The following is a 23,603-nucleotide window of genomic DNA, read 5'->3' as shown; positions in this document are numbered from 1 at the left end:
GTTTAATTTGAGACCACCTGCTAATATTATGTCCTGTAGGTCTTTTTACATTACCAACACATGATTTTTTTCAGTAAGCCAATACAGTTAGGAAACTTTTTTATTAACTTACCTTGTTATAGAAGTAGAAGAGGGCAAAAAAGTGCCTCCATCTCACCTACAGACATACCACATTGGATATGCCCAATCCCGTCTGATCTTGGAAGCTAAGCAGTGTTGGGCCTGGTTAGTACTTGGGTGGGAGACCACATGGGAACACCAGGTGCTGTAGGTTTTTTCCCATTACTGGCAAATTGTTTTTATTCTCTAGCTATTTAAATTGGAAACTTTTTTTTTATTGCCAGTACAGACATTTGTGAGAGGTCAAACAGACACAATAGCCATCACCTAAAAACTTACCACACTGTTTAGGCCCAATTCCAACTGCTTTTGGCAGCTAAACAGTGTTGAGCCTCTTTAGTAGTTTAATTTGAGACCACCTGCTAATATTATGTCCTTTAGGTCTTTTTACATTACCAACACATGATTTTTTTCAGTAAGCCAACATAGTTAGGAAACTTTTATATTAGCTTACCTGGTTATAGAAGTAGAAGAGGGCAAAAAAGTGCCGGTACCTCACCTACAGCCATACCACATTGGATACGCCCAATCTCGTCTTATCTTGGAAGCTAAGCAGTGTTGGGCCTGGTTAGTACTTGGGTGGGAGACCACATGGGAACTCCAGGTGCTGTAGGTTTTTTCCCATTACTGGCAAATTGTTTTCATTCTCTTGCTATTTTAATTGGAAACTTTTTATTTGTATTGCCAATACAGACATTTGGGAGAGGTCAAACAGACACAATAGCCATCACCTAAAAACTTACCACACTGTTTAGGCCCAATTCCAACTGCTTTTGGCAGCTAAACAGTGTTGAGCCTCTTTAGTAGTTTAATTTGAGACCACCTGCTAATATCATGACCTGTAGGTCTTTTTACATTACCAACACATGATTTTTTTCAGTAAGCCAATACAGTTAGGAACCTTTTTTATTAGCTTACCTGGTTATAGAAGTAGAAGAGGGCAAAAAAGTGCAGGTATCTTGCCTACAGCCATACCACATTGGATACGCCCAATCTCGTCTGATCTTGGAAGCTAAGCAATGTTGGGCCTGGTTAGTACTTGGGTGGGAGACCACATGGGAACACCAGGTGCTGTAGGTTTTTTCCCATTACTGGCAAATTGTTTTTATTCTCTAGCTATTTTAATTGGAAACTTTTTATTTTTATTGCCAATACAGAGATTTGGGAGAGGTCAAACACACACAATAGCCATCACCTAAAGACTTACCACACTGTTTAGGCCCAATTCCAACTGCTTTTGGCAGCTAAACAGTGTTGAGCCTCTTTAGTAGTTTAATTTGAGACCACCTGCTAATATTATGTCCTGTAGGTCTTTTTACATTACCAACACATTATTTTTTTCAGTATGCCAATACAGTTAGGAAACTTTTTTATTAACTTACCTTGTTATAGAAGTAGAAGAGGGCAAAAAAGTGCCTGCATCTCACCTACAGCCATACCACATTGGATATGCCCAATCCCGTCTGATCTTGGAAGCTAAGCAGTGTTGGGCCTGGTTAGTACTTGAGTGGGAGACCACATGGGAACACCAGGTGCTGTAGGTTTTTTACCATTACTGGCAAATTGTTTTTATTCTCTAGCTATTTAAATTGAAAACTTTATCTTTTTATTGCCAATACAGACATTTGGGAGAGGTCAAACAGACACAATAGCCATCACCTAAAGACTTAAAACACTGTTTCGGCCCAATTCCAACTGCTTTTGGCAGCAAAACAGTGTTGAGCCTTTTAGTAGATTAATTTGAGACCACCTGCTAATATTATGTCCTATAGGTCTTTTTACATTACCAACACATGATTTTTTTCAGTAAGCCAATACAGTTAGGAAACTTTTTTATTAGCTTACCTGGTTATAGAAGTAGAAGAGGGCAAAAAAGTGCCTGTATCTCACCTACAGCCATACCACATTGGATACGCCCAATCTCGTCTGATCTTGGAAGCTAAGCAGTGTTGGGCCTGGTTAGTACTTAGGTGGGAGACCACATGGGAACACCAGGTGCTGTAGGCTTTTTCCCATTACTGGCAAATTGTTTTTATTCTCTAGCTATTTAAATTGGAATTTTTTTTTTTTTAATGCCAGTACAGACATTTGGGAGAGGTCAAACAGACACAATAGCCATCACCTAAAAACTTACCACACTGTTTAGGCCCAATTCCAACTGCTTTTGGCAGCTAAACAGTGTTGAGCCTCTTTAGTAGTTTAATTTAAGACCACCTGCTAATATTATGTCCTTTAGGTCTTTTTACATTACCAACACATGATTTTTTTTCAGTAAGCCAATACAGTTAGGAAACTTTTATATTAGCTTACCTGGTTATAGAAGTAGAAGTGGGAAAAAAAGTGCCGGTATCTCACCTACAGCCATACCACATTGGATACGCCCAATCTCGTCTTATCTTGGAAGCTAAGCAGTGTTGGGCCTGGTTAGTACTTTGGTGGGAGACCACATGGGAACACCAGGTGCTGTAGGTTTTTTCCCATTACTGGCAAATTGTTTTTATTCTCTTGCTATTTTAATTGGAAACTTTTTATTTTTATTGCCAATACAGACATTTGGGAGAGGTCAAACAGACACAATAGCCATCACCTAAAAACTTACCACACTGTTTAGGCCCAATTCCAACTGCTTTTGGCAGCTAAACAGTGTTGAGCCTCTTTAGTAGTTTAATTTGAGACCACCTGCTAATATCATGACCTGTAGTTCTTTTTACATTACCAACACATGATTTTTTTTCAGTAAGCCAATACAGTTAGGAACCTTTTTTATTAGCTTACCTGGTTATAGAAGTAGAAGAGGGCAAAAAAGTGCCGGTATCTCGCCTACAGCCATACCACATTGGATACGCCCAATCTCGTCTGATCTTGGAAGCTAAGCAGTGTTGGGCCTGGTTAGTACTTGGGTGGGAGACCACATGGGAACACCAGGTTCTGTATGTTTTTTCCCATTACTGGCAAATTGTTTTTATTCTCTAGCTATTTAAAGTGGAAACTTTTTTTTATTGCCAGTACAGACATTTGGAGAGGTCAAACAGACACAATAGCCATCACCTAAAAACTTACCACACTGTTTCGGCCCAATTCCAACTGCTTTTGGCAGCTAAACAGTGTTGAGCCTCTTTAGTAGATTAATTTGAGACCACCTGCTAATATTACGTCCTGTAGGTCTTTTAACATTACCAACACATGATTTTTTTCAGTAAGCCAATACAGTTAGGAAACTTTTTTATTAGCTTACCTGGCTATAGAAGTAGAAGAGGGCAAAAAAGTGCCTGTATCTCACCTACAGCCATACCACATTGGATACGCCCAATCTCGTCTTATCTTGGAAGCTAAGCAGTGTTGGGCCTGGTTAGTACTTGGGTGGGAGACCACATGGGAACACCAGGTGCTGTAGGTTTTTTCCCATTACTGGCAAATTGTTTTCATTCTCTTGCTATTTTAATTGGAAACTTTTTTTTTATTGCCAGTACAGACATTTGGGAGAGGTCAAACAGACACAATAGCCATCACCTAAAAACTTACCACACTGTTTAGGCCCAATTCCAACTGCTTTTGGCAGCTAAACAGTGTTGAGCCTCTTTAGTAGTTTAATTTGAGACCACCTGCTAATATTATGTCCTTTAGGTCTTTTTACATTACCAACACATGATTTTTTTCAGTAAGCCAATACAGTTAGGAAACTTTTATATTAGCTTACCTGGTTATAGAAGTAGAAGAGGGCAAAAAAGTGCCAGTATCTCACCTACAGCCATACCACATTGGATACGCCCAATCTCGTCTTATCTTGGAAGCTAAGCAGTGTTGGGCCTGGTTAGTACTTGGGTGGGAGACCACATGGGAACACCAGGTGCTGTAGGTTTTTTCCCATTACTGGCAAATTGTTTTCATTCTCTTGCTATTTTAATTGGAAACTTTTTATTTTTATTGCCAATACAGACATTTGGGAGAGGTCAAACAGACACAATAGCCATCACCTAAAAACTTACCACACTGTTTAGGCCCAATTCCAACTGCTTTTGGCAGCTAAACAGTGTTGAGCCTCTTTAGTAGTTTAATTTGAGACCACCTGCTAATATCATGACCTGTAGGTCTTTTTACATTACCAACACATGATTTTTTTCAGTAAGCCAATACAGTTAGGAACCTTTTTTATTAGCTTACCTGGTTATAGAAGTAGAAGAGGGCAAAAGCCTACAGCCATACCACATTGGATGCGCCCAATCTCGTCTGATCTTGGAAGCTAAGCAATGTTGGGCCTGGTTAGTACTTGGGTGGGAGACCACATGGGAACACCAGGTGCTGTAGGTTTTTTCCCATTACTGGCAAATTGTTTTTATTCTCTTGCTATTTTAATTGGAAACTTTTTATTTTTATTGCCAATACAGACATTTGGGAGAGGTCAAACAGACACAATAGCCATCACCTAAAGACTTACCACACTGTTTAGGCCCAATTCCAACTGCTTTTGGCAGCTAAACAGTGTTGAGCCTCTTTAGTAGTTTAATTTGAGACCACCTGCTTATATCATGTCCTGTAGGTCTTTTTACATTACCAACACATGATTTTTTTCAGTAAGCCAATACAGTTAGGAAAGTTTTTTATTAACTTAATTTGTTATAGAAGTAGAAGAGGGCAAAAAAGTGCCTGTATCTCACCTACAGCCATACCACATTGGATACACCCAATCCTGTCTGATCTTGGAAGCTAAGCAGTGTTGGGCCTGGTTAGTACATATGTTGGAGACCACATGGGAACACCAGGTGCTGTAGGTTTTTTCCCATTACTGGCAAATTGTTTTTATTCTCTAGCTATTTAAATTGGAAACTTTTTCTTTTTATTGCCAATACAGAGATTTGGGAGAGGTCAAACACACACAATAGCCATCACCTAAAGACTTACCACACTGTTTAGGCCCAATTCCAACTGCTTTTGGCAGCTAAACAGTGTTGAGCCTCTTTAGTAGTTTAATTTGAGACCACCTGCTAATATTATGTCCTGTAGGTCTTTTTACATTACCAACACATGATTTTTTTCAGTAAGCCAATACAGTTAGGAAACATTTTTATTAACTTACCTTGTTAAAGAAGTAGAAGAGGGCAAAAAAGTGCCTGCATCTCACCTACAGCCATACCACATTGGATATGCCCAATCCCGTCTGATCTTGGAAGCTAAGCAGTGTTGGGCCTGGTTAGTACTTGGGTGGGGGACCACATGGGAACACCAGGTGCTGTAGGTTTTTTACCATTACTGGCAAATTGTTTTTATTCTCTAGCTATTTAAATTGAAAACTTTAACTTTTTATTGCCAATACAGACATTTGGGAGAGGTCAAACAGACACAATAGCCATCACCTAAAGACTTACCACACTGTTTCGGCCCAATTCCAACTGCTTTTGGCAGCTAAACAGTGTTGAGCCTTTTAGTAGATTAATTTGAGACCACCTGCTAATATTATGTCCTGTAGGTCTTTTTACATTACCAACACATGATTTTTTTCAGTAAGCCAATACAGTTAGGAAACTTTTTTATTAGCTTACCTGGTTATAGAAGTAGAAGAGGGCAAAAAAGTGCCTGTATCTCACCTACAGCCATACCACATTGGATACGCCCAATCTCGTCTGATCTTGGAAGCTAAGCAGTGTTGGGCCTGGTTAGTACTTGGGTGGGAGACCACATGGGAACACCAGGTGCTGTAGGTTTTTTCCCATTACTGGCAAATTGTTTTTATTCTCTAGCTATTTAAATTGGAAACTTTTTTTTTATTGCCAGTACAGACATTTGTGAGAGGTCAAACAGACACAATAGCCATCACCTAAAAACTTACCACACTGTTTAGGCCCAATTCCAACTGCTTTTGGCAGCTAAACAGTGTTGAGCCTCTTTAGTAGTTTAATTTGAGACCACCTGCTAATATTATGTCCTTTAGGTCTTTTTACATTACCAACACATGATTTTTTTCAGTAAGCCAATATAGTTAGGAAACTTTTATATTAGCTTACCTGGTTATAGAAGTAGAAGAGGGAAAAAAAGTGCCGGTACCTCACCTACAGCCATACCACATTGGATACGCCCAATCTCGTCTTATCTTGGAAGCTAAGCAGTGTTGGGCCTGGTTAGTACTTGGGTGGGAGACCACATGGGAACTCCAGGTGCTGTAGGTTTTTTCCCATTACTGGCAAATTGTTTTCATTCTCTTGCTATTTTAATTGGAAACTTTTTATTTTTATTGCCAATACAGACATTTGGGAGAGGTCAAACAGACACAATAGCCATCACCTAAAAACTTACCACACTGTTTAGGCCCAATTCCAACTGCTTTTGGCAGCTAAACAGTGTTGAGCCTCTTTAGTAGTTTAATTTGAGACCACCTGCTAATATCATGACCTGTAGGTCTTTTTACATTACCAACACATGATTTTTTTCAGTAAGCCAATACAGTTAGGAACCTTTTTTATTAGCTTACCTGGTTATAGAAGTAGAAGAGGGCAAAAGCCTACAGCCATACCACATTGGATGCGCCCAATCTCGTCTGATCTTGGAAGCTAAGCAATGTTGGGCCTGGTTAGTACTTGGGTGGGAGACCACATGGGAACACCAGGTGCTGTAGGTTTTTTCCCATTACTGGCAAATTGTTTTTATTCTCTTGCTATTTTAATTGGAAACTTTTTATTTTTATTGCCAATACAGACATTTGGGAGAGGTCAAACAGACACAATAGCCATCACCTAAAAACTTACCACACTGTTTAGGCCCAATTCCAACTGCTTTTGGCAGCTAAACAATGTTGAGCCTCTTTAGTAGTTTAATTTGAGACCACCTGCTAATATTATGTCCTGTAGGTCTTTTTACATTACCAACACATGATTTTTTTCAGTAAGCCAATACAGTTAGGAAACTTTTTTATTAACTTACCTTGTTATAGAAGTAGAAGAAGGCAAAAAAGTGCCTGCATCTCACCTACAGCCATACACCATTGGATATGCCCAATCCCGTCTGATCTTGGAAGCTAAGCAGTGTTGGGCCTGGTTAGTACTTGGGTGGGAGACCACATGGGAACACCAGGTGCTGTAGTTTTTTTACCATTACTGGCAAATTGTTTTTATTCTCTAGCTATTTAAATTGAAAACTTTATCTTTTTATTGCCAATACAGACATTTGGGAGAGGTCAAACAGACACAATAGCCATCACCTAAAGACTTACCACACTGTTTAGGCCCAATTCCAACTGCTTTTGGCAGCTAAACAGTGTTGAGCCTCTTTAGTAGTTTAATTTGAGACCACCTGCTAATATCATGTCCTGTAGGTCTTTTTACATTACCAACACATGATTTTTTTCAGTAAGCCAATACAGTTAGGAAAGTTTTTTATTAACTTAATTTGTTATAGAAGTAGAAGAGGGCAAAAAAGTGCCTGTATCTCACCTACAGCCATACCACATTGGATACACCCAATCCTGTCTGATCTTGGAAGCTAAGCAGTGTTGGGCCTGGTTAGTACTTATGTTGGAGACCACATGGGAACACCAGGTGCTGTAGGTTTTTTCCCATTACTGGCAAATTGTTTTTATTCTCTAGCTATTTAAATTGGAAACTTTTTCTTTTTATTGCCAATACAGAGATTTGGGAGAGGTCAAACACACACAATAGCCATCACCTAAAGACTTACCACACTGTTTAGGCCCAATTCCAACTGCTTTTGGCAGCTAAACAGTGTTGAGCCTCTTTAGTAGTTTAATTTGAGACCACCTGCTAATATTATGTCCTGTAGGTCTTTTTACATTACCAACACATGATTTTTTTCAGTAAGCCAATACAGTTAGGAAACATTTTTATTAACTTACCTTGTTAAAGAAGTAGAAGAGGGCAAAAAAGTGCCTGCATCTCACCTACAGCCATACCACATTGGATATGCCCAATCCCGTCTGATCTTGGAAGCTAAGCAGTGTTGGGCCTGGTTAGTACTTGGGTGGGGGACCACATGGGAACACCAGGTGCTGTAGGTTTTTTACCATTACTGGCAAATTGTTTTTATTCTCTAGCTATTTAAATTGAAAACTTTAACTTTTTATTGCCAATACAGACATTTGGGAGAGGTCAAACAGACACAATAGCCATCACCTAAAGACTTACCACACTGTTTCGGCCCAATTCCAACTGCTTTTGGCAGCTAAACAGTGTTGAGCCTTTTAGTAGATTAATTTGAGACCACCTGCTAATATTATGTCCTGTAGGTCTTTTTACATTACCAACACATGATTTTTTTCAGTAAGCCAATACAGTTAGGAAACTTTTTTATTAGCTTACCTGGTTATAGAAGTAGAAGAGGGCAAAAAAGTGCCTGTATCTCACCTACAGCCATACCACATTGGATACGCCCAATCTCGTCTGATCTTGGAAGCTAAACAGTGTTGGGCCTGGTTAGTACTTGGGTGGGAGACCACATGGGAACACCAGGTGCTGTAGGTTTTTTCCCATTACTGGCAAATTGTTTTTATTCTCTTGCTATTTTAATTGGAAACTTTTTATTTTTATTGCCAATACAGACATTTGGGAGAGGTCAAACAGACACAATAGCCATCACCTAAAAACTTACCACACTGTTTAGGCCCAATTTCAACTGCTTTTGGCAGCTAAACAATGTTGAGCCTCTTTAGTAGTTTAATTTGAGACCACCTGCTAATATTATGTCCTGTAGGTCTTTTTACATTACCAACACATGATTTTTTTCAGTAAGCCAATACAGTTAGGAAACTTTTTTATTAACTTACCTTGTTATAGAAGTAGAAGAGGGCAAAAAAGTGCCTCCATCTCACCTACAGACATACCACATTGGATATGCCCAATCCCGTTTGATCTTGGAAGCTAAGCAGTGTTGGGCCTGGTTAGTACTTGGGTGGGAAACCACATGGGAACACCAGGTGCTGTAGGTTTTTTCCCATTACTGGCAAATTGTTTTTATTCTCTAGCTATTTAAATTGGAAACTTTTTTTTTATTGCCAGTACAGACATTTGTGAGAGGTCAAACAGACACAATAGCCATCACCTAAAAACTTACCACACTGTTTAGGCCCAATTCCAACTGCTTTTGGCAGCTAAACAGTGTTGAGCCTCTTTAGTAGTTTAATTTGAGACCACCTGCTAATATTATGTCCTTTAGGTCTTTTTACATTACCAACACATGATTTTTTTCAGTAAGCCAATATAGTTAGGAAACTTTTATATTAGCTTACCTGGTTATAGAAGTAGAAGAGGGCAAAAAAGTGCCGGTACCTCACCTACAGCCATACCACATTGGATACGCCCAATCTCGTCTTATCTTGGAAGCTAAGCAGTGTTGGGCCTGGTTAGTACTTGGGTGGGAGACAACATGGGAACTCCAGGTGCTGTAGGTTTTTTCCCATTACTGGCAAATTGTTTTCATTCTCTTGCTATTTTAATTGGAAACTTTTTATTTTTATTGCCAATACAGACATTTGGGAGAGGTCAAACAGACACAATATCCATTACCTAAAAACTTACCACACTGTTTAGGCCCAATTCCAACTGCTTTTGGCAGCTAAACAGTGTTGAGCCTCTTTAGTAGTTTAATTTGAGACCACCTGCTAATATCATGAACTGTAGGTCTTTTTACATTACCAACACATGATTTTTTTCAGTAAGCCAATACAGTTAGGAACCTTTTTTATTAGCTTACCTGGTTATAGAAGTAGAAGAGGGCAAAAAAGTGCCTGCATCTCACCTACAGCCATACCACATTGGATATGCCCAATCCCGTCTGATCTTGGAAGCTAAGCAGTGTTGGGCCTGGTTAGTACTTGGGTGGGAGACCACATGGGAACACCAGGTGCTGTAGGTTTTTCACCATTACTGGCAAATTGTTTTTATTCTCTAGCTATTTAAATTGAAAACTTTATCTTTTTATTGCCAATACAGACATTTGGGAGAGGTCAAACAGACACAATAGCCATCACCTAAAGACTTAAAACACTGTTTCGGCCCAATTCCAACTGCTTTTGGCAGCAAAACAGTGTTGAGCCTTTTAGTAGATTAATTTGAGACCACCTGCTAATATTATGTCCTATAGGTCTTTTTACATTACCAACACATGATTTTTTTCAGTAAGCCAATACAGTTAGGAAACTTTTTTATTAGCTTACCTGGTTATAGAAGTAGAAGAGGGCAAAAAAGTGCCTGTATCTCACCTACAGCCATACCACATTGGATACGCCCAATCTCGTCTGATCTTGGAAGCTAAGCAGTGTTGGGCCTGGTTAGTACTTAGGTGGGAGACCACATGGGAACACCAGGTGCTGTAGGCTTTTTCCCATTACTGGCAAATTGTTTTTATTCTCTAGCTATTTAAATTGGAATTTTTTTTTTTAATGCCAGTACAGACATTTGGGAGAGGTCAAACAGACACAATAGCCATCACCTAAAAACTTACCACACTGTTTAGGCCCAATTCCAACTGCTTTTGGCAGCTAAACAGTGTTGAGCCTCTTTAGTAGTTTAATTTAAGACCACCTGCTAATATTATGTCCTTTAGGTCTTTTTACATTACCAACACATGATTTTTTTTCAGTAAGCCAATACAGTTAGGAAACTTTTATATTAGCTTACCTGGTTATAGAAGTAGAAGAGGGCAAAAAAGTGCCGGTATCTCACCTACAGCCATACCACATTGGATACGCCCAATCTCGTCTTATCTTGGAAGCTAAGCAGTGTTGGGCCTGGTTAGTACTTTGGTGGGAGACCACATGGGAACACCAGGTGCTGTAGGTTTTTTCCCATTACTGGCAAATTGTTTTTATTCTCTAGCTATTTAAATTGAAAACTTTATCTTTTTATTGCCAATACAGACATTTGGGAGAGGTCAAACAGACACAATAGCCATCACCTAAAGACTTAAAACACTGTTTCGGCCCAATTCCAACTGCTTTTGGCAGCAAAACAGTGTTGAGCCTTTTAGTAGATTAATTTGAGACCACCTGCTAATATTATGTCCTATAGGTCTTTTTACATTACCAACACATGATTTTTTTCAGTAAGCCAATACAGTTAGGAAACTTTTTTATTAGCTTACCTGGTTATAGAAGTAGAAGAGGGCAAAAAAGTGCCTGTATCTCACCTACAGCCATACCACATTGGATACGCCCAATCTCGTCTGATCTTGGAAGCTAAGCAGTGTTGGGCCTGGTTAGTACTTAGGTGGGAGACCACATGGGAACACCAGGTGCTGTAGGCTTTTTCCCATTACTGGCAAATTGTTTTTATTCTCTAGCTATTTAAATTGGAATTTTTTTTTTTAATGCCAGTACAGACATTTGGGAGAGGTCAAACAGACACAATAGCCATCACCTAAAAACTTACCACACTGTTTAGGCCCAATTCCAACTGCTTTTGGCAGCTAAACAGTGTTGAGCCTCTTTAGTAGTTTAATTTAAGACCACCTGCTAATATTATGTCCTTTAGGTCTTTTTACATTACCAACACATGATTTTTTTTCAGTAAGCCAATACAGTTAGGAAACTTTTATATTAGCTTACCTGGTTATAGAAGTAGAAGAGGGCAAAAAAGTGCCGGTATCTCACCTACAGCCATACCACATTGGATACGCCCAATCTCGTCTTATCTTGGAAGCTAAGCAGTGTTGGGCCTGGTTAGTACTTTGGTGGGAGACCACATGGGAACACCAGGTGCTGTAGGTTTTTTCCCATTACTGGCAAATTGTTTTTATTCTCTTGCTATTTTAATTGGAAACTTTTTATTTTTATTGCCAATACAGACATTTGGGAGAGGTCAAACAGACACAATAGCCATCACCTAAAAACTTACCACACTGTTTAGGCCCAATTCCAACTGCTTTTGGCAGCTAAACAGTGTTGAGCCTCTTTAGTAGTTTAATTTGAGACCACCTGCTAATATCATGACCTGTAGGTCTTTTTACATTACCAACACATGATTTTTTTTCAGTAAGCCAATACAGTTAGGAACCTTTTTTATTAGCTTACCTGGTTATAGAAGTAGAAGAGGGCAAAAAAGTGCCGGTATCTCGCCTACAGCCATACCACATTGGATACGCCCAATCTCGTCTGATCTTGGAAGCTAAGCAGTGTTGGGCCTGGTTAGTACTTGGGTGGGAGACCACATGGGAACACCAGGTTCTGTATGTTTTTTCCCATTACTGGCAAATTGTTTTTATTCTCTAGCTATTTAAAGTGGAAACTTTTTTTTATTGCCAGTACAGACATTTGGAGAGGTCAAACAGACACAATAGCCATCACCTAAAAACTTACCACACTGTTTCGGCCCAATTCCAACTGCTTTTGGCAGCTAAACAGTGTTGAGCCTCTTTAGTAGATTAATTTGAGACCACCTGCTAATATTACGTCCTGTAGGTCTTTTAACATTACCAACACATGATTTTTTTCAGTAAGCCAATACAGTTAGGAAACTTTTTTATTAGCTTACCTGGCTATAGAAGTAGAAGAGGGCAAAAAAGTGCCTGTATCTCACCTACAGCCATACCACATTGGATATGCCCAATCAAGTCTGATCTTGGAAGCTAAGCAGTGTTGGGCCTGGTTAGTACTTAGGTGGGAGACCACATGGGAACACCAGGTGCTGTAGGTTTTTTCCCATTACTGGCAAATTGTTTTTATTCTCTAGCTATTTAAATTGGAAACTTTTTTTTTATTGCCAGTACAGACATTTGGGAGAGGTCAAACAGACACAATAGCCATCACCTAAAAACTTACCACACTGTTTAGGCCCAATTCCAACTGCTTTTGGCAGCTAAACAGTGTTGAGCCTCTTTAGTAGTTTAATTTGAGACCACCTGCTAATATTATGTCCTTTAGGTCTTTTTACATTACCAACACATGATTTTTTTCAGTAAGCCAATACAGTTAGGAAACTTTTATATTAGCTTACCTGGTTATAGAAGTAGAAGAGGGCAAAAAAGTGCCAGTATCTCACCTACAGCCATACCACATTGGATATGCCCAATCTCGTCTTATCTTGGAAGCTAAGCAGTGTTGGGCCTGGTTAGTACTTGGGTGGGAGACCACATGGGAACACCAGGTGCTGTAGGCTTTTTCCCATTACTGGCAAATTGTTTTTATTCTCTAGCTATTTAAATTGGAATTTTTTTTTTTAATGCCAGTACAGACATTTGGGAGAGGTCAAACAGACACAATAGCCATCACCTAAAAACTTACCACACTGTTTAGGCCCAATTCCAACTGCTTTTGGCAGCTAAACAGTGTTGAGCCTCTTTAGTAGTTTAATTTAAGACCACCTGCTAATATTATGTCCTTTAGGTCTTTTTACATTACCAACACATGATTTTTTTTCAGTAAGCCAATACAGTTAGGAAACTTTTATATTAGCTTACCTGGTTATAGAAGTAGAAGAGGGCAAAAAAGTGCCGGTATCTCACCTACAGCCATACCACATTGGATACGCCCAATCTCGTCTTATCTTGGAAGCTAAGCAGTGTTGGGCCTGGTTAGTACTTTGGTGGGAGACCACATGGGAACACCAGGTGCTGTAGGTTTTTTCCCATTACTGGCAAATTGTTTTTATTCTCTAGCTATTTAAATTGAAAACTTTATCTTTTTATTGCCAATACAGACATTTGGGAGAGGTCAAACAGACACAATAGCCATCACCTAAAGACTTAAAACACTGTTTCGGCCCAATTCCAACTGCTTTTGGCAGCAAAACAGTGTTGAGCCTTTTAGTAGATTAATTTGAGACCACCTGCTAATATTATGTCCTATAGGTCTTTTTACATTACCAACACATGATTTTTTTCAGTAAGCCAATACAGTTAGGAAACTTTTTTATTAGCTTACCTGGTTATAGAAGTAGAAGAGGGCAAAAAAGTGCCTGTATCTCACCTACAGCCATACCACATTGGATACGCCCAATCTCGTCTGATCTTGGAAGCTAAGCAGTGTTGGGCCTGGTTAGTACTTAGGTGGGAGACCACATGGGAACACCAGGTGCTGTAGGCTTTTTCCCATTACTGGCAAATTGTTTTTATTCTCTAGCTATTTAAATTGGAATTTTTTTTTTTAATGCCAGTACAGACATTTGGGAGAGGTCAAACAGACACAATAGCCATCACCTAAAAACTTACCACACTGTTTAGGCCCAATTCCAACTGCTTTTGGCAGCTAAACAGTGTTGAGCCTCTTTAGTAGTTTAATTTAAGACCACCTGCTAATATTATGTCCTTTAGGTCTTTTTACATTACCAACACATGATTTTTTTTCAGTAAGCCAATACAGTTAGGAAACTTTTATATTAGCTTACCTGGTTATAGAAGTAGAAGAGGGCAAAAAAGTGCCGGTATCTCACCTACAGCCATACCACATTGGATACGCCCAATCTCGTCTTATCTTGGAAGCTAAGCAGTGTTGGGCCTGGTTAGTACTTTGGTGGGAGACCACATGGGAACACCAGGTGCTGTAGGTTTTTTCCCATTACTGGCAAATTGTTTTTATTCTCTTGCTATTTTAATTGGAAACTTTTTATTTTTATTGCCAATACAGACATTTGGGAGAGGTCAAACAGACACAATAGCCATCACCTAAAAACTTACCACACTGTTTAGGCCCAATTCCAACTGCTTTTGGCAGCTAAACAGTGTTGAGCCTCTTTAGTAGTTTAATTTGAGACCACCTGCTAATATCATGACCTGTAGGTCTTTTTACATTACCAACACATGATTTTTTTTCAGTAAGCCAATACAGTTAGGAACCTTTTTTATTAGCTTACCTGGTTATAGAAGTAGAAGAGGGCAAAAAAGTGCCGGTATCTCGCCTACAGCCATACCACATTGGATACGCCCAATCTCGTCTGATCTTGGAAGCTAAGCAGTGTTGGGCCTGGTTAGTACTTGGGTGGGAGACCACATGGGAACACCAGGTTCTGTATGTTTTTTCCCATTACTGGCAAATTGTTTTTATTCTCTAGCTATTTAAAGTGGAAACTTTTTTTTATTGCCAGTACAGACATTTGGAGAGGTCAAACAGACACAATAGCCATCACCTAAAAACTTACCACACTGTTTCGGCCCAATTCCAACTGCTTTTGGCAGCTAAACAGTGTTGAGCCTCTTTAGTAGATTAATTTGAGACCACCTGCTAATATTACGTCCTGTAGGTCTTTTAACATTACCAACACATGATTTTTTTCAGTAAGCCAATACAGTTAGGAAACTTTTTTATTAGCTTACCTGGCTATAGAAGTAGAAGAGGGCAAAAAAGTGCCTGTATCTCACCTACAGCCATACCACATTGGATATGCCCAATCAAGTCTGATCTTGGAAGCTAAGCAGTGTTGGGCCTGGTTAGTACTTAGGTGGGAGACCACATGGGAACACCAGGTGCTGTAGGTTTTTTCCCATTACTGGCAAATTGTTTTTATTCTCTAGCTATTTAAATTGGAAACTTTTTTTTTATTGCCAGTACAGACATTTGGGAGAGGTCAAACAGACACAATAGCCATCACCTAAAAACTTACCACACTGTTTAGGCCCAATTCCAACTGCTTTTGGCAGCTAAACAGTGTTGAGCCTCTTTAGTAGTTTAATTTGAGACCACCTGCTAATATTATGTCCTTTAGGTCTTTTTACATTACCAACACATGATTTTTTTCAGTAAGCCAATACAGTTAGGAAACTTTTATATTAGCTTACCTGGTTATAGAAGTAGAAGAGGGCAAAAAAGTGCCAGTATCTCACCTACAGCCATACCACATTGGATATGCCCAATCTCGTCTTATCTTGGAAGCTAAGCAGTGTTGGGCCTGGTTAGTACTTGGGTGGGAGACCACATGGGAACACCAGGTGCTGTAGGTTTTTTCCCATTACTGGCAAATTGTTTTCATTCTCTTGCTATTTTAATTGGAAACTTTTTATTTTTATTGCCAATACAGACATTTGGGAGAGGTCAAACAGACACAATAGCCATCACCTAAAAACTTACCACACTGTTTAGGCCCAATTCCAACTGCTTTTGGCAGCTAAACAGTGTTGAGCCTCTTTAGTAGTTTAATTTGAGACCACCTGCTAATATTATGTCCTATAGGTCTTTTTACATTACCAACACATGATTTTTTTCAGTAAGCCAATACAGTTAGGAACCTTTTTTATTAGCTTACCTGGTTATAGAAGTAGAAGAGGGCAAAAAAGTGCAGGTATCTCGCCTACAGCCATACCACATTGGATGCGCCCAATCTCGTCTGATCTTGGAAGCTAAGCAATGTTGGGCCTGGTTAGTACTTGGGTGGGAGACCACATGGGAACACCAGGTGCTGTAGGTTTTTTCCCATTACTGGCAAATTGTTTTTATTCTCTTGCTATTTTAATTGGAAACTTTTTATTTGTATTGCCAATACAGACATTTGGGAGAGGTCAAACAGACACAATAGCCATCACCTAAAAACTTACCACACTGTTTAGGCCCAATTCCAACTGCTTTTGGCAGCTAAACAATGTTGAGCCTCTTTAGTAGTTTAATTTGAGACCACCTGCTAATATTATGTCCTGTAGGTCTTTTTACATTACCAACACATGGTTTTTTTCAGTAAGCCAATACAGTTAGGAAACTTTTTTATTAACTTACCTTGTTATAGAAGTAGAAGAAGGCAAAAAAGTGCCTGCATCTCACCTACAGCCATACACCATTGGATATGCCCAATCCCGTCTGATCTTGGAAGCTAAGCAGTGTTGGGCCTGGTTAGTACTTGGGTGGGAGACCACATGGGAACACCAGGTGCTGTAGTTTTTTTACCATTACTGGCAAATTGTTTTTATTCTCTAGCTATTTAAATTGAAAACTTTATCTTTTTATTGCCAATACAGACATTTGGGAGAGGTCAAACAGACACAATAGCCATCACCTAAAGACTTACCACACTGTTTAGGCCCAATTCCAACTGCTTTTGGCAGCTAAACAGTGTTGAGCCTCTTTAGTAGTTTAATTTGAGACCACCTGCTTATATCATGTCCTGTAGGTCTTTTTACATTACCAACACATGATTTTTTTCAGTAAGCCAATACAGTTAGGAAAGTTTTTTATTAACTTAATTTGTTATAGAAGTAGAAGAGGGCAAAAAAGTGCCTGTATCTCACCTACAGCCATACCACATTGGATACACCCAATCCTGTCTGATCTTGGAAGCTAAGCAGTGTTGGGCCTGGTTAGTACATATGTTGGAGACCACATGGGAACACCAGGTGCTGTAGGTTTTTTCCCATTACTGGCAAATTGTTTTTATTCTCTAGCTATTTAAATTGGAAACTTTTTCTTTTTATTGCCAATACAGAGATTTGGGAGAGGTCAAACACACACAATAGCCATCACCTAAAGACTTACCACACTGTTTAGGCCCAATTCCAACTGCTTTTGGCAGCTAAACAGTGTTGAGCCTCTTTAGTAGTTTAATTTGAGACCACCTGCTAATATTATGTCCTGTAGGTCTTTTTACATTACCAACACATGATTTTTTTCAGTAAGCCAATACAGTTAGGAAACATTTTTATTAACTTACCTTGTTAAAGAAGTAGAAGAGGGCAAAAAAGTGCCTGCATCTCACCTACAGCCATACCACATTGGATATGCCCAATCCCGTCTGATCTTGGAAGCTAAGCAGTGTTGGGCCTGGTTAGTACTTGGGTGGGGGACCACATGGGAACACCAGGTGCTGTAGGTTTTTTACCATTACTGGCAAATTGTTTTTATTCTCTAGCTATTTAAATTGAAAACTTTAACTTTTTATTGCCAATACAGACATTTGGGAGAGGTCAAACAGACACAATAGCCATCACCTAAAGACTTACCACACTGTTTCGGCCCAATTCCAACTGCTTTTGGCAGCTAAACAGTGTTGAGCCTTTTAGTAGATTAATTTGAGACCACCTGCTAATATTATGTCCTGTAGGTCTTTTTACATTACCAACACATGATTTTTTTCAGTAAGCCAATACAGTTAGGAAACTTTTTTATTAGCTTACCTGGTTATAGAAGTCGAAGAGGGCAAAAAAGTGCCTGTATCTCACCTACAGCCATACCACATTGGATACGCCCAATCTCGTCTGATCTTGGAAGCTAAGCAGTGTTGGGCCTGGTTAGTACTTGGGTGGGAGACCACATGGGAACACCAGGTGCTGTAGGTTTTTTCCCATTACTGGCAAATTGTTTTTATTCTCTAGCTATTTAAATTGGAAACTTTTTTTTTATTGCCAGTACAGACATTTGTGAGAGGTCAAACAGACACAATAGCCATCACCTAAAAACTTACCACACTGTTTAGGCCCAATTCCAACTGCTTTTGGCAGCTAAACAGTGTTGAGCCTCTTTAGTAGTTTAATTTGAGACCACCTGCTAATATTATGTCCTTTAGGTCTTTTTACATTACCAACACATGATTTTTTTCAGTAAGCCAATATAGTTAGGAAACTTTTATATTAGCTTACCTGGTTATAGAAGTAGAAGAGGGAAAAAAAGTGCCGGTACCTCACCTACAGCCATACCACATTGGATACGCCCAATCTCGTCTTATCTTGGAAGCTAAGCAGTGTTGGGCCTGGTTAGTACTTGGGTGGGAGACCACATGGGAACTCCAGGTGCTGTAGGTTTTTTCCCATTACTGGCAAATTGTTTTCATTCTCTTGCTATTTTAATTGGAAACTTTTTATTTTTATTGCCAATACAGACATTTGGGAGAGGTCAAACAGACACAATAGCCATCACCTAAAAACTTACCACACTGTTTAGGCCCAATTCCAACTGCTTTTGGCAGCTAAACAGTGTTGAGCCTCTTTAGTAGTTTAATTTGAGACCACCTGCTAATATCATGACCTGTAGGTCTTTTTACATTACCAACACATGATTTTTTTCAGTAAGCCAATACAGTTAGGAACCTTTTTTATTAGCTTACCTGGTTATAGAAGTAGAAGAGGGCAAAAGCCTACAGCCATACCACATTGGATGCGCCCAATCTCGTCTGATCTTGGAAGCTAAGCAATGTTGGGCCTGGTTAGTACTTGGGTGGGAGACCACATGGGAACACCAGGTGCTGTAGGTTTTTTCCCATTACTGGCAAATTGTTTTTATTCTCTTGCTATTTTAATTGGAAACTTTTTATTTTTATTGCCAATACAGACATTTGGGAGAGGTCAAACAGACACAATAGCCATCACCTAAAAACTTACCACACTGTTTAGGCCCAATTCCAACTGCTTTTGGCAGCTAAACAATGTTGAGCCTCTTTAGTAGTTTAATTTGAGACCACCTGCTAATATTATGTCCTGTAGGTCTTTTTACATTACCAACACATGATTTTTTTCAGTAAGCCAATACAGTTAGGAAACTTTTTTATTAACTTACCTTGTTATAGAAGTAGAAGAAGGCAAAAAAGTGCCTGCATCTCACCTACAGCCATACACCATTGGATATGCCCAATCCCGTCTGATCTTGGAAGCTAAGCAGTGTTGGGCCTGGTTAGTACTTGGGTGGGAGACCACATGGGAACACCAGGTGCTGTAGTTTTTTTACCATTACTGGCAAATTGTTTTTATTCTCTAGCTATTTAAATTGAAAACTTTATCTTTTTATTGCCAATACAGACATTTGGGAGAGGTCAAACAGACACAATAGCCATCACCTAAAGACTTACCACACTGTTTAGGCCCAATTCCAACTGCTTTTGGCAGCTAAACAGTGTTGAGCCTCTTTAGTAGTTTAATTTGAGACCACCTGCTAATATCATGTCCTGTAGGTCTTTTTACATTACCAACACATGATTTTTTTCAGTAAGCCAATACAGTTAGGAAAGTTTTTTATTAACTTAATTTGTTATAGAAGTAGAAGAGGGCAAAAAAGTGCCTGTATCTCACCTACAGCCATACCACATTGGATACACCCAATCCTGTCTGATCTTGGAAGCTAAGCAGTGTTGGGCCTGGTTAGTACTTATGTTGGAGACCACATGGGAACACCAGGTGCTGTAGGTTTTTTCCCATTACTGGCAAATTGTTTTTATTCTCTAGCTATTTAAATTGGAAACTTTTTCTTTTTATTGCCAATACAGAGATTTGGGAGAGGTCAAACACACACAATAGCCATCACCTAAAGACTTACCACACTGTTTAGGCCCAATTCCAACTGCTTTTGGCAGCTAAACAGTGTTGAGCCTCTTTAGTAGTTTAATTTGAGACCACCTGCTAATATTATGTCCTGTAGGTCTTTTTACATTACCAACACATGATTTTTTTCAGTAAGCCAATACAGTTAGGAAACATTTTTATTAACTTACCTTGTTAAAGAAGTAGAAGAGGGCAAAAAAGTGCCTGCATCTCACCTACAGCCATACCACATTGGATATGCCCAATCCCGTCTGATCTTGGAAGCTAAGCAGTGTTGGGCCTGGTTAGTACTTGGGTGGGGGACCACATGGGAACACCAGGTGCTGTAGGTTTTTTACCATTACTGGCAAATTGTTTTTATTCTCTAGCTATTTAAATTGAAAACTTTAACTTTTTATTGCCAATACAGACATTTGGGAGAGGTCAAACAGACACAATAGCCATCACCTAAAGACTTACCACACTGTTTCGGCCCAATTCCAACTGCTTTTGGCAGCTAAACAGTGTTGAGCCTTTTAGTAGATTAATTTGAGACCACCTGCTAATATTATGTCCTGTAGGTCTTTTTACATTACCAACACATGATTTTTTTCAGTAAGCCAATACAGTTAGGAAACTTTTTTATTAGCTTACCTGGTTATAGAAGTAGAAGAGGGCAAAAAAGTGCCTGTATCTCACCTACAGCCATACCACATTGGATACGCCCAATCTCGTCTGATCTTGGAAGCTAAACAGTGTTGGGCCTGGTTAGTACTTGGGTGGGAGACCACATGGGAACACCAGGTGCTGTAGGTTTTTTCCCATTACTGGCAAATTGTTTTTATTCTCTTGCTATTTTAATTGGAAACTTTTTATTTTTATTGCCAATACAGACATTTGGGAGAGGTCAAACAGACACAATAGCCATCACCTAAAAACTTACCACACTGTTTAGGCCCAATTTCAACTGCTTTTGGCAGCTAAACAATGTTGAGCCTCTTTAGTAGTTTAATTTGAGACCACCTGCTAATATTATGTCCTGTAGGTCTTTTTACATTACCAACACATGATTTTTTTCAGTAAGCCAATACAGTTAGGAAACTTTTTTATTAACTTACCTTGTTATAGAAGTAGAAGAGGGCAAAAAAGTGCCTCCATCTCACCTACAGACATACCACATTGGATATGCCCAATCCCGTTTGATCTTGGAAGCTAAGCAGTGTTGGGCCTGGTTAGTACTTGGGTGGGAAACCACATGGGAACACCAGGTGCTGTAGGTTTTTTCCCATTACTGGCAAATTGTTTTTATTCTCTAGCTATTTAAATTGGAAACTTTTTTTTTATTGCCAGTACAGACATTTGTGAGAGGTCAAACAGACACAATAGCCATCACCTAAAAACTTACCACACTGTTTAGGCCCAATTCCAACTGCTTTTGGCAGCTAAACAGTGTTGAGCCTCTTTAGTAGTTTAATTTGAGACCACCTGCTAATATTATGTCCTTTAGGTCTTTTTACATTACCAACACATGATTTTTTTCAGTAAGCCAATATAGTTAGGAAACTTTTATATTAGCTTACCTGGTTATAGAAGTAGAAGAGGGCAAAAAAGTGCCGGTACCTCACCTACAGCCATACCACATTGGATACGCCCAATCTCGTCTTATCTTGGAAGCTAAGCAGTGTTGGGCCTGGTTAGTACTTGGGTGGGAGACCACATGGGAACTCCAGGTGCTGTAGGTTTTTTCCCATTACTGGCAAATTGTTTTCATTCTCTTGCTATTTTAATTGGAAACTTTTTATTTTTATTGCCAATACAGACATTTGGGAGAGGTCAAACAGACACAATAGCCATTACCTAAAAACTTACCACACTGTTTAGGCCCAATTCCAACTGCTTTTGGCAGCTAAACAGTGTTGAGCCTCTTTAGTAGTTTAATTTGAGACCACCTGCTAATATCATGAACTGTAGGTCTTTTTACATTACCAACACATGATTTTTTTCAGTAAGCCAATACAGTTAGGAACCTTTTTTATTAGCTTACCTGGTTATAGAAGTAGAAGAGGGCAAAAAAGTGCAGGTATCTCGCCTACAGCCATACCACATTGGATACGCCCAATCTCGTCTGATCTTGGAAGCTAAGCAATGTTGGGCCTGGTTAGTACTTGGGTGGGAGACCACATGGGAACACCAGGTGCTGTAGGTTTTTTCCCATTACTGGCAAATTGTTTTTATTCTCTAGCTATTTTAATTGGAAACTTTTTATTTTTATTGCCAATACAGAGATTTGGGAGAGGTCAAACACACACAATAGCCATCACCTAAAGACTTACCACACTGTTTAGGCCCAATTCCAACTGCTTTTGGCAGCTAAACAGTGTTGAGCCTCTTTAGTAGTTTAATTTGAGACCACCTGCTAATATTATGTCCTGTAGGTCTTTTTACATTACCAACACATGATTTTTTTCAGTATGCCAATACAGTTAGGAAACTTTTTTATTAACTTACCTTGTTATAGAAGTAGAAGAGGGCAAAAAAGTGCCTGCATCTCACCTACAGCCATACCACATTGGATATGCCCAATCCCGTCTGATCTTGGAAGCTAAGCAGTGTTGGGCCTGGTTAGTACTTGGGTGGGAGACCACATGGGAACACCAGGTGCTGTAGGTTTTTTACCATTACTGGCAAATTGTTTTTATTCTCTAGCTATTTAAATTGAAAACTTTATCTTTTTATTGCCAATACAGACATTTGGGAGAGGTCAAACAGACACAATAGCCATCACCTAAAGACTTAAAACACTGTTTCGGCCCAATTCCAACTGCTTTTGGCAGCAAAACAGTGTTGAGCCTTTTAGTAGATTAATTTGAGACCACCTGCTAATATTATGTCCTATAGGTCTTTTTACATTACCAACACATGATTTTTTTCAGTAAGCCAATACAGTTAGGAAACTTTTTTATTAGCTTACCTGGTTATAGAAGTAGAAGAGGGCAAAAAAGTGCCTGTATCTCACCTACAGCCATACCACATTGGATACGCCCAATCTCGTCTGATCTTGGAAGCTAAGCAGTGTTGGGCCTGGTTAGTACTTAGGTGGGAGACCACATGGGAACACCAGGTGCTGTAGGCTTTTTCCCATTACTGGCAAATTGTTTTTATTCTCTAGCTATTTAAATTGGAATTTTTTTTTTTAATGCCAGTACAGACATTTGGGAGAGGTCAAACAGACACAATAGCCATCACCTAAAAACTTACCACACTGTTTAGGCCCAATTCCAACTGCTTTTGGCAGCTAAACAGTGTTGAGCCTCTTTAGTAGTTTAATTTAAGACCACCTGCTA

At 39.3% G+C, this 23,603-nt stretch overlaps 48 non-coding genes and 4 pseudogenes across 49 annotated transcripts in view; all 52 read left to right on the top strand.

The window, feature by feature from the left end:
• Positions 1-23,603, top strand: part of LOC146027235 (protein shisa-9B pseudogene) — a 604,201-nt pseudogene that overhangs the window by 391,965 nt on the left and 188,633 nt on the right. The window lies entirely within an intron of this gene.
• Positions 156-274, top strand: LOC146032207 (5S ribosomal RNA). Its single transcript, XR_014457651.1, has one exon. It is a non-coding gene; the product is annotated as a 5S ribosomal RNA (ribosomal RNA).
• Positions 618-736, top strand: LOC146033588 (5S ribosomal RNA). Its single transcript, XR_014458996.1, has one exon. It is a non-coding gene; the product is annotated as a 5S ribosomal RNA (ribosomal RNA).
• LOC146030288 (5S ribosomal RNA) lies at positions 1,082-1,200 on the top strand. Its single transcript, XR_014455786.1, has one exon. It is a non-coding gene; the product is annotated as a 5S ribosomal RNA (ribosomal RNA).
• Positions 1,546-1,664, top strand: LOC146030960 (5S ribosomal RNA). Its single transcript, XR_014456441.1, has one exon. It is a non-coding gene; the product is annotated as a 5S ribosomal RNA (ribosomal RNA).
• LOC146031578 (5S ribosomal RNA) lies at positions 2,009-2,127 on the top strand. The gene has a single exon (XR_014457042.1). It is a non-coding gene; the product is annotated as a 5S ribosomal RNA (ribosomal RNA).
• On the top strand, positions 2,474-2,592 carry LOC146033797 (5S ribosomal RNA). Its single transcript, XR_014459205.1, has one exon. It is a non-coding gene; the product is annotated as a 5S ribosomal RNA (ribosomal RNA).
• Positions 2,939-3,057, top strand: LOC146034368 (5S ribosomal RNA). Its single transcript, XR_014459774.1, has one exon. It is a non-coding gene; the product is annotated as a 5S ribosomal RNA (ribosomal RNA).
• LOC146033486 (5S ribosomal RNA) lies at positions 3,399-3,517 on the top strand. Its single transcript, XR_014458894.1, has one exon. It is a non-coding gene; the product is annotated as a 5S ribosomal RNA (ribosomal RNA).
• LOC146033485 (5S ribosomal RNA) lies at positions 3,861-3,979 on the top strand. The gene has a single exon (XR_014458893.1). It is a non-coding gene; the product is annotated as a 5S ribosomal RNA (ribosomal RNA).
• On the top strand, positions 4,310-4,428 carry LOC146031764 (5S ribosomal RNA). The gene has a single exon (XR_014457221.1). It is a non-coding gene; the product is annotated as a 5S ribosomal RNA (ribosomal RNA).
• LOC146027819 (5S ribosomal RNA) lies at positions 4,774-4,892 on the top strand (annotated as a pseudogene).
• On the top strand, positions 5,238-5,356 carry LOC146030449 (5S ribosomal RNA). Its single transcript, XR_014455943.1, has one exon. It is a non-coding gene; the product is annotated as a 5S ribosomal RNA (ribosomal RNA).
• LOC146029835 (5S ribosomal RNA) lies at positions 5,701-5,819 on the top strand. Its single transcript, XR_014455400.1, has one exon. It is a non-coding gene; the product is annotated as a 5S ribosomal RNA (ribosomal RNA).
• LOC146033587 (5S ribosomal RNA) lies at positions 6,163-6,281 on the top strand. Its single transcript, XR_014458995.1, has one exon. It is a non-coding gene; the product is annotated as a 5S ribosomal RNA (ribosomal RNA).
• On the top strand, positions 6,612-6,730 carry LOC146031752 (5S ribosomal RNA). The gene has a single exon (XR_014457210.1). It is a non-coding gene; the product is annotated as a 5S ribosomal RNA (ribosomal RNA).
• On the top strand, positions 7,076-7,194 carry LOC146034565 (5S ribosomal RNA). Its single transcript, XR_014459970.1, has one exon. It is a non-coding gene; the product is annotated as a 5S ribosomal RNA (ribosomal RNA).
• On the top strand, positions 7,540-7,658 carry LOC146034668 (5S ribosomal RNA). The gene has a single exon (XR_014460072.1). It is a non-coding gene; the product is annotated as a 5S ribosomal RNA (ribosomal RNA).
• On the top strand, positions 8,004-8,122 carry LOC146030448 (5S ribosomal RNA). The gene has a single exon (XR_014455942.1). It is a non-coding gene; the product is annotated as a 5S ribosomal RNA (ribosomal RNA).
• Positions 8,467-8,585, top strand: LOC146030820 (5S ribosomal RNA). Its single transcript, XR_014456304.1, has one exon. It is a non-coding gene; the product is annotated as a 5S ribosomal RNA (ribosomal RNA).
• LOC146033641 (5S ribosomal RNA) lies at positions 8,931-9,049 on the top strand. Its single transcript, XR_014459050.1, has one exon. It is a non-coding gene; the product is annotated as a 5S ribosomal RNA (ribosomal RNA).
• LOC146027841 (5S ribosomal RNA) lies at positions 9,393-9,511 on the top strand (annotated as a pseudogene).
• Positions 9,857-9,975, top strand: LOC146030332 (5S ribosomal RNA). Its single transcript, XR_014455831.1, has one exon. It is a non-coding gene; the product is annotated as a 5S ribosomal RNA (ribosomal RNA).
• On the top strand, positions 10,320-10,438 carry LOC146031577 (5S ribosomal RNA). The gene has a single exon (XR_014457041.1). It is a non-coding gene; the product is annotated as a 5S ribosomal RNA (ribosomal RNA).
• LOC146033796 (5S ribosomal RNA) lies at positions 10,783-10,901 on the top strand. Its single transcript, XR_014459204.1, has one exon. It is a non-coding gene; the product is annotated as a 5S ribosomal RNA (ribosomal RNA).
• On the top strand, positions 11,246-11,364 carry LOC146031576 (5S ribosomal RNA). Its single transcript, XR_014457040.1, has one exon. It is a non-coding gene; the product is annotated as a 5S ribosomal RNA (ribosomal RNA).
• LOC146033794 (5S ribosomal RNA) lies at positions 11,709-11,827 on the top strand. Its single transcript, XR_014459202.1, has one exon. It is a non-coding gene; the product is annotated as a 5S ribosomal RNA (ribosomal RNA).
• Positions 12,174-12,292, top strand: LOC146034366 (5S ribosomal RNA). The gene has a single exon (XR_014459773.1). It is a non-coding gene; the product is annotated as a 5S ribosomal RNA (ribosomal RNA).
• Positions 12,634-12,752, top strand: LOC146034239 (5S ribosomal RNA). The gene has a single exon (XR_014459645.1). It is a non-coding gene; the product is annotated as a 5S ribosomal RNA (ribosomal RNA).
• Positions 13,096-13,214, top strand: LOC146035110 (5S ribosomal RNA). Its single transcript, XR_014460513.1, has one exon. It is a non-coding gene; the product is annotated as a 5S ribosomal RNA (ribosomal RNA).
• LOC146033792 (5S ribosomal RNA) lies at positions 13,559-13,677 on the top strand. The gene has a single exon (XR_014459201.1). It is a non-coding gene; the product is annotated as a 5S ribosomal RNA (ribosomal RNA).
• Positions 14,022-14,140, top strand: LOC146031575 (5S ribosomal RNA). The gene has a single exon (XR_014457039.1). It is a non-coding gene; the product is annotated as a 5S ribosomal RNA (ribosomal RNA).
• Positions 14,485-14,603, top strand: LOC146033791 (5S ribosomal RNA). Its single transcript, XR_014459200.1, has one exon. It is a non-coding gene; the product is annotated as a 5S ribosomal RNA (ribosomal RNA).
• On the top strand, positions 14,950-15,068 carry LOC146034365 (5S ribosomal RNA). Its single transcript, XR_014459772.1, has one exon. It is a non-coding gene; the product is annotated as a 5S ribosomal RNA (ribosomal RNA).
• LOC146034238 (5S ribosomal RNA) lies at positions 15,410-15,528 on the top strand. Its single transcript, XR_014459644.1, has one exon. It is a non-coding gene; the product is annotated as a 5S ribosomal RNA (ribosomal RNA).
• On the top strand, positions 15,872-15,990 carry LOC146034340 (5S ribosomal RNA). The gene has a single exon (XR_014459747.1). It is a non-coding gene; the product is annotated as a 5S ribosomal RNA (ribosomal RNA).
• On the top strand, positions 16,336-16,454 carry LOC146031740 (5S ribosomal RNA). Its single transcript, XR_014457198.1, has one exon. It is a non-coding gene; the product is annotated as a 5S ribosomal RNA (ribosomal RNA).
• LOC146034564 (5S ribosomal RNA) lies at positions 16,800-16,918 on the top strand. The gene has a single exon (XR_014459969.1). It is a non-coding gene; the product is annotated as a 5S ribosomal RNA (ribosomal RNA).
• On the top strand, positions 17,264-17,382 carry LOC146027818 (5S ribosomal RNA; annotated as a pseudogene).
• On the top strand, positions 17,728-17,846 carry LOC146030447 (5S ribosomal RNA). Its single transcript, XR_014455941.1, has one exon. It is a non-coding gene; the product is annotated as a 5S ribosomal RNA (ribosomal RNA).
• LOC146029834 (5S ribosomal RNA) lies at positions 18,191-18,309 on the top strand. The gene has a single exon (XR_014455399.1). It is a non-coding gene; the product is annotated as a 5S ribosomal RNA (ribosomal RNA).
• Positions 18,653-18,771, top strand: LOC146033585 (5S ribosomal RNA). The gene has a single exon (XR_014458993.1). It is a non-coding gene; the product is annotated as a 5S ribosomal RNA (ribosomal RNA).
• LOC146031728 (5S ribosomal RNA) lies at positions 19,102-19,220 on the top strand. The gene has a single exon (XR_014457186.1). It is a non-coding gene; the product is annotated as a 5S ribosomal RNA (ribosomal RNA).
• LOC146034563 (5S ribosomal RNA) lies at positions 19,566-19,684 on the top strand. The gene has a single exon (XR_014459968.1). It is a non-coding gene; the product is annotated as a 5S ribosomal RNA (ribosomal RNA).
• Positions 20,030-20,148, top strand: LOC146034667 (5S ribosomal RNA). Its single transcript, XR_014460071.1, has one exon. It is a non-coding gene; the product is annotated as a 5S ribosomal RNA (ribosomal RNA).
• Positions 20,494-20,612, top strand: LOC146030445 (5S ribosomal RNA). The gene has a single exon (XR_014455939.1). It is a non-coding gene; the product is annotated as a 5S ribosomal RNA (ribosomal RNA).
• LOC146030819 (5S ribosomal RNA) lies at positions 20,957-21,075 on the top strand. Its single transcript, XR_014456303.1, has one exon. It is a non-coding gene; the product is annotated as a 5S ribosomal RNA (ribosomal RNA).
• LOC146033640 (5S ribosomal RNA) lies at positions 21,421-21,539 on the top strand. The gene has a single exon (XR_014459049.1). It is a non-coding gene; the product is annotated as a 5S ribosomal RNA (ribosomal RNA).
• Positions 21,883-22,001, top strand: LOC146033584 (5S ribosomal RNA). Its single transcript, XR_014458992.1, has one exon. It is a non-coding gene; the product is annotated as a 5S ribosomal RNA (ribosomal RNA).
• LOC146030287 (5S ribosomal RNA) lies at positions 22,347-22,465 on the top strand. The gene has a single exon (XR_014455785.1). It is a non-coding gene; the product is annotated as a 5S ribosomal RNA (ribosomal RNA).
• On the top strand, positions 22,811-22,929 carry LOC146030331 (5S ribosomal RNA). Its single transcript, XR_014455830.1, has one exon. It is a non-coding gene; the product is annotated as a 5S ribosomal RNA (ribosomal RNA).
• Positions 23,274-23,392, top strand: LOC146031573 (5S ribosomal RNA). Its single transcript, XR_014457037.1, has one exon. It is a non-coding gene; the product is annotated as a 5S ribosomal RNA (ribosomal RNA).

This window comes from Crinia signifera, chromosome 8 (genome assembly GCF_055691185.1).
Source record: "Crinia signifera chromosome 8, ASM5569118v1, whole genome shotgun sequence".
NCBI classification, from domain to species: Eukaryota; Metazoa; Chordata; class Amphibia; order Anura; family Myobatrachidae; genus Crinia; species Crinia signifera.
Note: the sequence above shows the minus strand (reverse complement) of the source record. Positions and strands in the feature narration are given on the sequence as shown.